We start from the raw sequence: 10,558 nt of genomic DNA on the forward strand, positions 1-10,558 counted from the left end.
TCTATCTATCTATCTATCTATCTATCTATCTATCTATCTATCTATCTATCTATCTATCTATCTATCTATCTATCTATCTATCTATCTATCTATCTATCTATCCATCCATCCATCCATCCATCCATGCAGAAGAAGCTTTTATCTGTTGATTCATCTTCTGCTACATCCTACTCACACATACTGTACTTGAACTCCCTCGCTTGAGGTAAAAACTCATCCCCAACGCAGAGGGAGCGTTCCACCTTTTTTTATTTCAGAACCATGGCCTCAGACTTAGAGGAGATGACTCTTATCTCAGCCACTTCACACTTGGCTGTGAACTGCCTCAGTCATGGTATGAAGATGCCATCAGAACCACAACATCTGCAAAAAGCAGCGACAAGACCCTGAGGTTCCCAAACCAGACCCTCTCCTCTCTATGACCGCACCTCACGATCCTGTCCATGAACACCACAAACAGGATTGGAAGCTCATGCATCAAATGGATCTGATCCAAAACATCAATGTAAAGTCTGAAATGATCCAATCCAAAACACTGACTAAAATCCTGATCTTTTTAGTTGCATTCAATGCAGAGCTTTTGTGTTTCTAAAGAATTGCAACAGCACATTAGGCTGAATAGCATAAGTCTACTTGCATGATCACATACTGTATGTCCTGAATGGTGTGGGAACCTTTTATTGATTACACAGAAACACATCAGCCATAAGCTCATGACCTTTAAAATGCCTTCAGTGCAGGCAGACACAAATACTGACAGAAATTGATTTAAAAGTTGCTCAGTGACTCACACGGTTTCTGACATTTATACAAAATAGAAGCATTCAGAGGAAGAAGAACACAGAGTGAAGAAGTGGTTGCCATGGTGTTCTTGCATCTGTGGTATCTGTTGCCAAGGATACTCCACAAACTCCACTGGTGACTTTGTGAGGTGCTCCAAAGCTTTGGTTTCCACAAAAGACGACATGTGGTAACAGCGGGCTGCCTCTACACACACAAAAAATCCACAGCAACACACACATTTCTCAGCAATTATTTTGGTTACATCACTTCCACTTCACCACTTCAAAAATCTCTTTCTCAAATAATTTCACATCTCATTTGATAAAATAAGACCAGACTCAGCATAGCTTTGGTGAATAATAAAGGTCAAAATAATATAGTATTTCTTTCTGATCAAAAGCAGTGAAGGGTAACATAAAACCACAACAATATGGCAGGGTTAGAGCTATCAGGAGGACTCAAACAGTAAGAATCATGACAGTCTTCTCTTACTCTTTGATGCTTCGAAGGAGTTGAACTTGGTTGGCTGGACGTAGTTTACCAGAGTTGACATTTCCTCCGTGGCCACTGCCTCTCGCTCTGCAGAGCCCTGAGATGAACCGCAGCAGAAACAGAGTTTAACAGTACAGCATGCTGAAATGCTGTAATAAACACATCTTTACACGCTCTGAGCCACAGTTTAAACAACAAATATGCAGAACAAAGACGTGATTTTGTTCCTGCGCAGTATTTTGAGATGAGAAACAACAGCAGCAACAGCATAAGCACAGAACTGATTCCAACAAGACATTCAGGCACACTTCCGACAAACAAATACACAGGCAACCCTAAGAGTTAAAAAAAGTTGACTAGACTTCTTTTCTTGTTATTTTAAAGATGGTTTGCTTCTCATCTGAGGAACCTTCTCAATTTAAAGTAAAAAATTGTGAAATTCCAAGCTTTGAAATTTTATGGAGCTTCTCCATTTATGCAAACTGAAATCACTTATAAATCTTGTTTCCTCCCTTCAGAGGGGTCATTACAGCCTTGGTTAGCATGGTCCACATCAGATGTTTTGGTCACATCATAGACATAATCCTAGATCAACCATCCCAACTTCTCTTGCTGTTGGAAATTGAAGCCAGCAGGAACTGTATTATGAAGCTACCCTGTTGTATTTTTGGACCCACTGTTGGTCCACGATGTGATGTGAGGCTTTAAGTCCCACCTACTCCCCAGATAAAATCATAGTGTCACATAAACTTTCTTTTAGGCATGAATAACTAATTACAGCTTAGCATAAAAGTGAAATGCATACTTGAACAAACATCAGCAAGGTAAGAACTACATCAATCAACAAGAGTCAACACTTGAAAAAAGAATATTTTTTTTTTATTTTACCAATAGCAACGTCTTGTTTGTTTACACAGAGAGGGCGGGATTCAAAACTTGTACTGAAATCAGCCGACAGGGAAGCTGGTCCTGTTCTGGCTTCAGCTTCTGAGTCCACCTCCGTGGCCACATTGCCATCTCCCTGAATTCTGAGTGTTTGTGACCAGTGAGCTGGTCACTTATACAGATAATTCTGATAATCATGGCTTATTTGAATCATTTGGAAACCTGTATGCTAGGTTAGCACAATATTTTTTGCCCACCTTGACCCATACCATACCCACATAAACTTACATTGTCTCTATTTTAGCAGCCGTCCCTATGTTCATAACTTGATCTGTGATCTGAAGTGAGGCAGATTTAGACCAGTGTTTAATTAGTTATTATTTATCATTTCTGTAGTTAGACCTGAACATTTGGTGCTGTACACTCAGATGTTTTCTGTCAGAGGAGAGCTCCCTTGCAGGAGGCAAAATACAGTTTTAGAGCTCTTGACGTGAAATCCAAACAGCTATGATGACTATCTGTAGAAATATTTTGTCACACAAATTCATTGAACAAGTTCAAAACACAAGCGCTAAAACTGTGTTTTGCCTAGTGAGATGCTAGCCTAATGACCCTCAGGAGGAAGGAAAGGGAGAGTGATAAGCATGTAAGTTCAGCTCACATAAATAAAGCAAGTCTCTGGAAGTTTTAAAGTTTGGAACTCTGCACTTATCTGTTTGAATTAAGTAAGTTCCTTAGTTGAAAACCAAAACATCTTAAAACAACAAAGAAAGAGAGGTCTTAGGATTTGCCATGACTGATGACTGAGAACCTACAACAGTAAACTGATGAGCACATTCCTAATCTTTTGCATCACCTGCTGCCAAAAGGCAAAAGGCAGGTGATAATGTTTTTGCCTGTATGCATGTACTTGTTTGTCTGTTAGTAAATTGTCTCTTAAATCAAAGGATGACTACAACTATGTTCATATAAAACAATCTTAGTGTAAAAATCTGTCATGAAAGGCAGGAGAGATGTGCATTCCTTTCTTTTATTTGTAGTTGAATTTATTCTTGTATCATACGTACTTTTGAAACTTTATTTCCTCTGTCATATATTATTTTGTGTCCCCATGCTTGCTTTTTTTGTGTAACTGTTTGTGTAGATGCTCAGTCCTCCAAGACACGGCAAATCCTAATAGTTTCAAAACAAGGCAACTGGATTTAGTTTCTGTAGTTGAAGACGTTGTGCCTCTCATCCAAGGAGTTCCAAGCTATTGAAATGCAGTGAGGTGCTCCATTAATGGGATCTGAAACCATTTGCAAATAACTCCACCTCCATTTATTTCTGAGGGTCATTGGGCTCTCTGTAAGCCTGGTTCATAGGGGAGATGTTTTGGTCAAATTCAAGAAGGTGTGAAATAGAGTGAAAATGACTGAGTATCAGCCTTAATCCTCAGTTGTAAGTTTTGGAAAGATAAAACCTTAGGCCTCCTTCTTCTCTGTTCAAGGTTCCTTTTTGTTTTTTGACATAAATGGCTTCCTTCAATTCCTTTCTCAAACCGTCTGTCTTTTCTGTCCAACATAAAGACACTGTTGTCCTCAAAAGAGTGTCTCTAATCCTTGAGGGGTAGGTGCACAGCTGAGTCAGAACTCAATGGGAGGATAAGAAGAACAAATGCAGAAATACTATTATCCCATTTGTTGCTGGAGTATCTGAGAAACTCAGAAGGATTTTCTCCAAACACAACATCCTGGTGCATTTCAGACCTAACAGGACTCTCAGACAGAGACTTGTCCATCCTGAGGACATAACATCCAAACACAAACTGAGCAGAGTTGTGTCTGCAGTTCAGTGCAGTGAAGAATGTTCAGACCTTTATATTGGAGAAACTAAACAACCTCTCCACAGACGCGTGGCTCAACACAGGAGAGCCTATGGCAAGCCGTTTTAACATAAATTCGGTTTACCGCCCTTACATTCCAGATATCTCAAATTGTTTTACGACTAGACGTTTTAGCGATTTAAGATATCTCCAATTATATTTCGACTAGACAAAATACATATTTGAGATATCTCTAATTACATTCTGACTAGTCGAAATGACGTCAGATTTACCATTGACTTGAATGGAGACTTCAATTCAAGATATCTTAAATGAATTACTGACTATCTGAAATACAGATTTCAGATATCTTCAATTAAATTATGACTAGTCATAAAGTAAATTCAAGATATCTTGATTTTAGTTTTGACTAGTCATAATTCTAATTAAAGATATCTCGAATTACTCCATAATTCAAGATATCTTAAATGTATTTTTGGATAGGAGAAATGTTATTTTGACTAGTGAAAACTAAATTATAGATATCTTAAAAGCAAATAACGACTAGACAAAACTAAATTAAAGATATCTTGAATTGTAATTTTGACTAGTCAAAATTCATTTTAAGATATCTCTAATTGAATTAGAGATATCTTAAATTATTCGGCTTTTCCATTTAAGATATCTTAAATTGACATTTCGACTAGTCAGAATGACTTCATTGATATCTCGAATTAGTATTCTGTCTAGTCAAAACGTCATAAATCTACGTAGCATTTTGGCGGACAGTGAAGACATTTTATGATTGTGCTATTGGTTAGCAATGTCGGGTCAGTCCAGCTCAAGTCAGTCCGGCTCAAATACTCGTGTTTTTAACACAGTATTTAGCGCTGCAGCTCGTGCTCGACACGAATTAAGAAATTCCGATAATTTATTCTCTGCAACAAGGAGACTTTCAGTTCCTCCAAGCCGTTTTTCAGGGCATTGTGTGTGTCGGCAGAAAGTAAATCAGAAATTCTTTGCAAATTTCTTAAGCATTCTTCAAGTACACGATTTTCGCGTTCTCCGCATATCCCATACTGAAGAGCTCTTTCTATATTGTGACACTTTCTTACAATTTTGTCCAAAACTGCCAGCGCCATTGTTCAGGCAATTGTTCGGACAGCTCATTAGAACCAAAGAGGGGCTTACACGCAATGTCTGGCTTCAGATATCTAAAATTGTAATTCTGACTAGTCATAATTACGTTTAAGATATCTTGAATTGATGTGTGACCCGTCAAATGACAAATCCGGTGACGTCATTCGAGATATCTTGAAAGGAATTTTGACTCGTCAAAATGTAGTTGAAGATATCTTGAATTATTATTATTACTAGTCATAATGTAAATACAGATATCTTAAATTACCATTCCGGGTAATCAAAATGTAGTGTTGTCTAGTCAAAATGCATTTTTAGATATCTAGAATGTAATTATGGATAGTCAGACGAAACCAAATTTATGTTAAAACGGCTTGCCATAGACTCGCTGTGGCGACCCCTGAAAAGAGAACAGCTGAAAGAAGAAGAAGAAGATGAAGATGATTAGTGTTTTGATCAAGGAAGGAGAACAAGATTGATCAGTCTGAATTAGCCTAGCTTGCTACCTAGCATTAGCTAATCACTTGAACTTTTTTGCTGTTTTAAAAACATGATTATTTTTGGCTACAGAAAACAAGGACATTTTTAATTAAACAAGCTGATAATCAGTTTATACAGTCATTTAATAAGGACATTGGGTCAAATGATAAAGGGTATTAAATTTAGTTGATAAACAAGACTATCTGGGCTACTTGTTCTACCTTGAAAACAGCAAAACGTCTTTCTGCGGAAAGTAAAATATCCATCTAAAAGCACAGCGTTGAACACATTATCAAGCTGTGTCACTATATTTAGTACCTAGAATTACCACTCACTATAACTAACCCATTTTAGGAGGTTAAATAAATGCAATGGAGTGCAGAAACTCCAAATAATCACCAAATAATCACCCTGTAATTGTGTGCTAATTAACCAGAAAGGGTTCTGTAATTAGCCGATTTTCCACCATTGTTTTGCCTGTTTTTATCCCGTTACCGAAGAAAAACACGTTATTTTTGACATCCGACAAGAAAAAAACCCGACGGGTTTTCACATGTAACTGCCTCATTCCTCTGCTTCCTTTAGTGGAAAACAGCCCGAGGCTTACCAGGAGTTCACCTTCCTGAAGTCCAGCAGTTCCAGCAGCTCCAGCCCCCCCTGAGCACCTGTTAAAGGCCACTTCTTCTTCAACTCAAACAGCTCCAACTCTTGATCCTTTTACATTGTTTAAAGGCCACTTTTCATCCCTCACATCTGTGATTCCCCCCCATTTTCCAAACTAAAAAAAAAAAGCAGTTCAGTGATCTTTCTCAGCTGTTGAGATGCCCTCGGGCCAAGGAAGCCTTGCTGTGCGTTCCAGCTGCAGGCTTTGCTGTGGTCACGGGCCCCAAAGTGAAGGCCCTATTGTCCATTCATGGGGTTTAGTGTGTGAAAGGTCAGATGAAGGCGAGTCTGGCAGGAAATGAAGGTGGCGTGGCAGTTCGGGCGATAGAGCCGGGGCCAGAGAGCCCAAAACAGCCCAGAACAATCAGAGTTTCTGCTTTGGCTCTATGAATGCATGAGGATAAAAAAAATAAAAATAAAATGTTTTAAAGTGCTTTTGCCTGACGAGAACCTGCGAAGATGTGTATTTTTCCGCAGCCGGCGAAGCCCTGGCTGTATGAAGTGATAAAATGCATGGTGTGACTAAGAAGCCAGAGCGCCTCACAGATGTGCAGATAAATCTTCATTTTTCACACACTCGGGCAATTCAGCGAGCTTCGCAGGCAGCGCCGCTCCCAGCCAAAGGCACCTTACAGAGAGCAGACAAACTGCAGAACAAATTGGAGAATAAATAGACACACTGGGTCATTCACATTACCCTCAGCAGGTCACCTCGCCGAAGCCAAAAAAAGAAAAGTCCCTGACAAAAACAAGGGGATTTCGACTATAAATCTTTCACGGGGCGCTTGTTTTCTCCTCCATTCGTATGAAGCTGAAGGGCTTTATAAGGAACAAAACACCTCTTAATAACAAGTTAAAAGGATTCCTATGAGACTGCAGAATCCAGAGCAGCTTCAATGAAGAGAAGTAGTAAATTTTATAATTACAACTACCATGTTTTAACAAAACTTTCAATCGTATCTTAGTTTTGTTATAATTAATACATAATCAACAAAAGAGCACAAATGTTTGACTTTATTGATCTCTGAAATGTGTATAAGTACCTAATTTTGAGCAAATCCAAAAGTACAATGAAAGGAATTGGTTGATTTGTTTTTAAAAATGCACTGGACAGCTTCACAAGAGCGCTTCTGTGGTATTTCACGTGCAGCGATAGAAGTGGTCGTGTTCAAAATCGCCTTAAACATTTGCCCCCAAGATTTTCTTATATTTTTCCCTCCCGTAAAGTAAAACCCTTCTGTAGGTGTCTGGTTTCACGACAAACACGCCAGAAACCAGCTCTTACTGAGCGACACGTCTTTTTATTTGCTTTTGGGGAAAGAAAGAAGGGATGAGCGTGTTTCGGCTCGAGGCTGTGGTCACCGTAAAAACAAGGGAAACCCACTAGCACATACAAGAAAACCAGGGAGATGTTTTAACCAGAAAAGGACGGCAGGGGTGGTTAAACGAAAACATCTGCGTGGGGAAATAAGGGAGAAGTTTAAATAAGAGGGCACTTACTTAACATATAATAATCTAAAAGGTCCAAAACGTTGTTTTACTCTTAAACCGATATTTATTAAGATTCATATGTCAGAAAGTCCCAGTCTTGTCCAACAATCTGAAATAGCCATAAAACAAACAAACAAACAAACAAACAAACAAACAATCGTACAGTGTTTGTTTTTCTTCTCACCAATGGATGGATTTTAAAGAAGCCCTCAGGAAGTTGAGTCAGCTCAATCCAAGATGGACACCAGAGCTAATCAAAATGGCTATAACTCGGTCCTTTTTCGAGATGCTGAGCTAAAATCGAGAGAGGAAGTGGCTGAGAGTCAACCCGAACACATACTCTGAGGGCTAACAGATCACAGAAGGTGTTTGTTTAAACCTTAAAGCAGGGGTCTCCAACCCTGGTCCTCAAGGGTCACTATCCTGCATGTTTTCCTTGTTTCTCTGCTCCAACACACCTGATTCAGTGGTTAAATCACCTCTTCATGTTCTGCAGAAGCCTGTTAATCACACATTCATTCAAATCAGGTGTGTTGGAGCAGAGAAACAAGTAAAACATGCAGGATAGTGACCCTTGAGGACCAGGATTGGAGACCACTGCCTTAAAGGACTGCTGGTGTCATTTTATGCACCCTAAACTATTAAAGCACATTAAATTAAAACAGAAGAAGGGAGAAAAAGTACCTTTAAAACACCAGTGACTCAAACACGGCTCTGCTCCAACATCCAAATCCACCAAACACAAACATTCTCGCTTGTTTTACGTGATTGGTGAGCACTGGACTAAATGTGTGAGATGATTTTTCTTTTTATTTGTTTGCATCTCCATAAGGGCAAAAAAAGGAGCAATTTGTTGTTTTTGTTCACTAAACCATCCCATATTAAATACATACATGGATTAGTTTGAAGATTTCCCATCCGTGTAACATTTAACAGGAAAGCGTACCCATTAGATTCCTGACATTACCGGACACGAATAATGCTCCACGCCGCCCTGCGTGCCCCGAAGTGCAGAGGGGGCGGGAGGGCACAACAACGGACGCGGGCTGCAGAGGGATTATGGGCCAAAGGGGTGTCTGAATCGCAGACCGGCTGACCTTTCTCTCCGCTGAAATGGCGAGTGGTAATCAGGGACAATTATATGGGCCTCTTGGCCAACAATAACCTAATCCTGTTGTGGAAGTGGGAGCCAAATGTAATTACAGCTCTCTGGTACACTGACCCCTGTGTGCAGCGGAACTAAGCCCAGGGACCGACCGGAGCGATCCAAACCTGCCACCATTAGGGCCGTCTGAAAGCTGGACTCACCTGCAGTTCCTGCAGGTTTCGGCCCCTCGTCATCGCGCCGACGCACGTTTAGGCTGACGCACATCAAGATGTCGCTCCTTGTGAAGATTTTCATGCTGCTGTCACGTGTGAGTTTTATTTCTGTCATGTCCTCGGGGTCCTGCAGAATTTCCTGTTAATCTTCAGAACAAAACCAATTAATTTAGATTAAAAAAAAAAAAAAAAAAGCAGCGGCCACCATTTTCTCACGCAGAGCTTCACCTTCTGTGAACTTCTACAAGCTAATCTGTGCTGCTCGCTAAGTTCAGACCTCTTCATCTCCCCTAATAATGACTTATTACTGCTGTTAGCATTCCTCATTGGAGACAGACTTGGAAACTTGTTTTTTTTTTTTTTTTCACTTTTTGAAAGCGAATACTCAAGAGTCTAAAACTAAAGCCGTCGCGTTTGAATCTCGGGGCCGAAACTCACCATGAAGACTGGCTGTTTGACAGGAGACGATTGTTCTAACAAGCTTTGTCTTAGAAAAACTCGGGTGATATATATTATTCTTACAAAAAAAGGAATCCCTCCTCCCAAAACAACAAAACAATAAATCCAATCTCCGAAACAATAAGCGTCTGTGTAAGTAGAACCTGATGTAGCTCGTTGCTCTGCACCACGGCACCCTATTGTTGTTGAAGAGCAAATAAAAAAAGGATCATCGAGCCTCAAACCGGTTGTCTGAAACTTGTCTGATGATACCGTGAACATGAATAAAGCAGTCGGAGTCTATTTCACATGAAAAGTGACATGAAAAGTTCACATGAAACTTTCCCACAGCAATGAAATTAGCACTTGCTACAGCACCGAATTTCTTGCTAAAAATAGCCACTACATGTGTTTTTAGTGTTTGCAAAAACCTGCATATACTGTTGAATGTCTTTTTGCAATATAAATATGTAATCTACTTTGTTTTTTCACCTTTATTGAGGAGACAAGAAAGAAAAAACAGCAATTTACGTGCTTAATAACATTGTAAAGTTGGAATTTTACATCATACTTTAAGAAAGTTTGACTGAAAGTTTCTGAGTTTGCCACATTTTTCTTAGAAGAAGAACCCCTGTTGTCTCCTACAGTGTGACATGTTCTGGTCCAGAAACACCAGCATTTCTCCACCCACTCCCAGTTCTAACCCAAACAAACTGAGCCCCAAAAAGTGGATGTGGAAGATAGAACACACAGAACTTGTCTACTAGGACTGATACAAAATAAAAAACAAACAAAACTTAAATTTCCCTTTAAATGCAGAGATTATAGAAATTTAATGATTTTCTTTACAGTAACCTGACGAGCCTTTCCTGAACTAACATGATCCAGTTCGTAGAAGTAGTGGTGTGTTTTACAAATGAACACTGGGCTCCATTTGGTCTTTTCATTAACAAAACACTGAGTAAATTAAAGAACCGCCCCCCTTTTTTGCTTGTATTTTCTGAGTTGGAAGATTAAACTGAAATATATGTTACTGTAAGAAATAATATGCTTCTAACCCTG

Source organism: Kryptolebias marmoratus, linkage group LG11 (assembly GCF_001649575.2).
Source record: "Kryptolebias marmoratus isolate JLee-2015 linkage group LG11, ASM164957v2, whole genome shotgun sequence".
Classification (NCBI taxonomy): domain Eukaryota; kingdom Metazoa; phylum Chordata; class Actinopteri; order Cyprinodontiformes; family Rivulidae; genus Kryptolebias; species Kryptolebias marmoratus.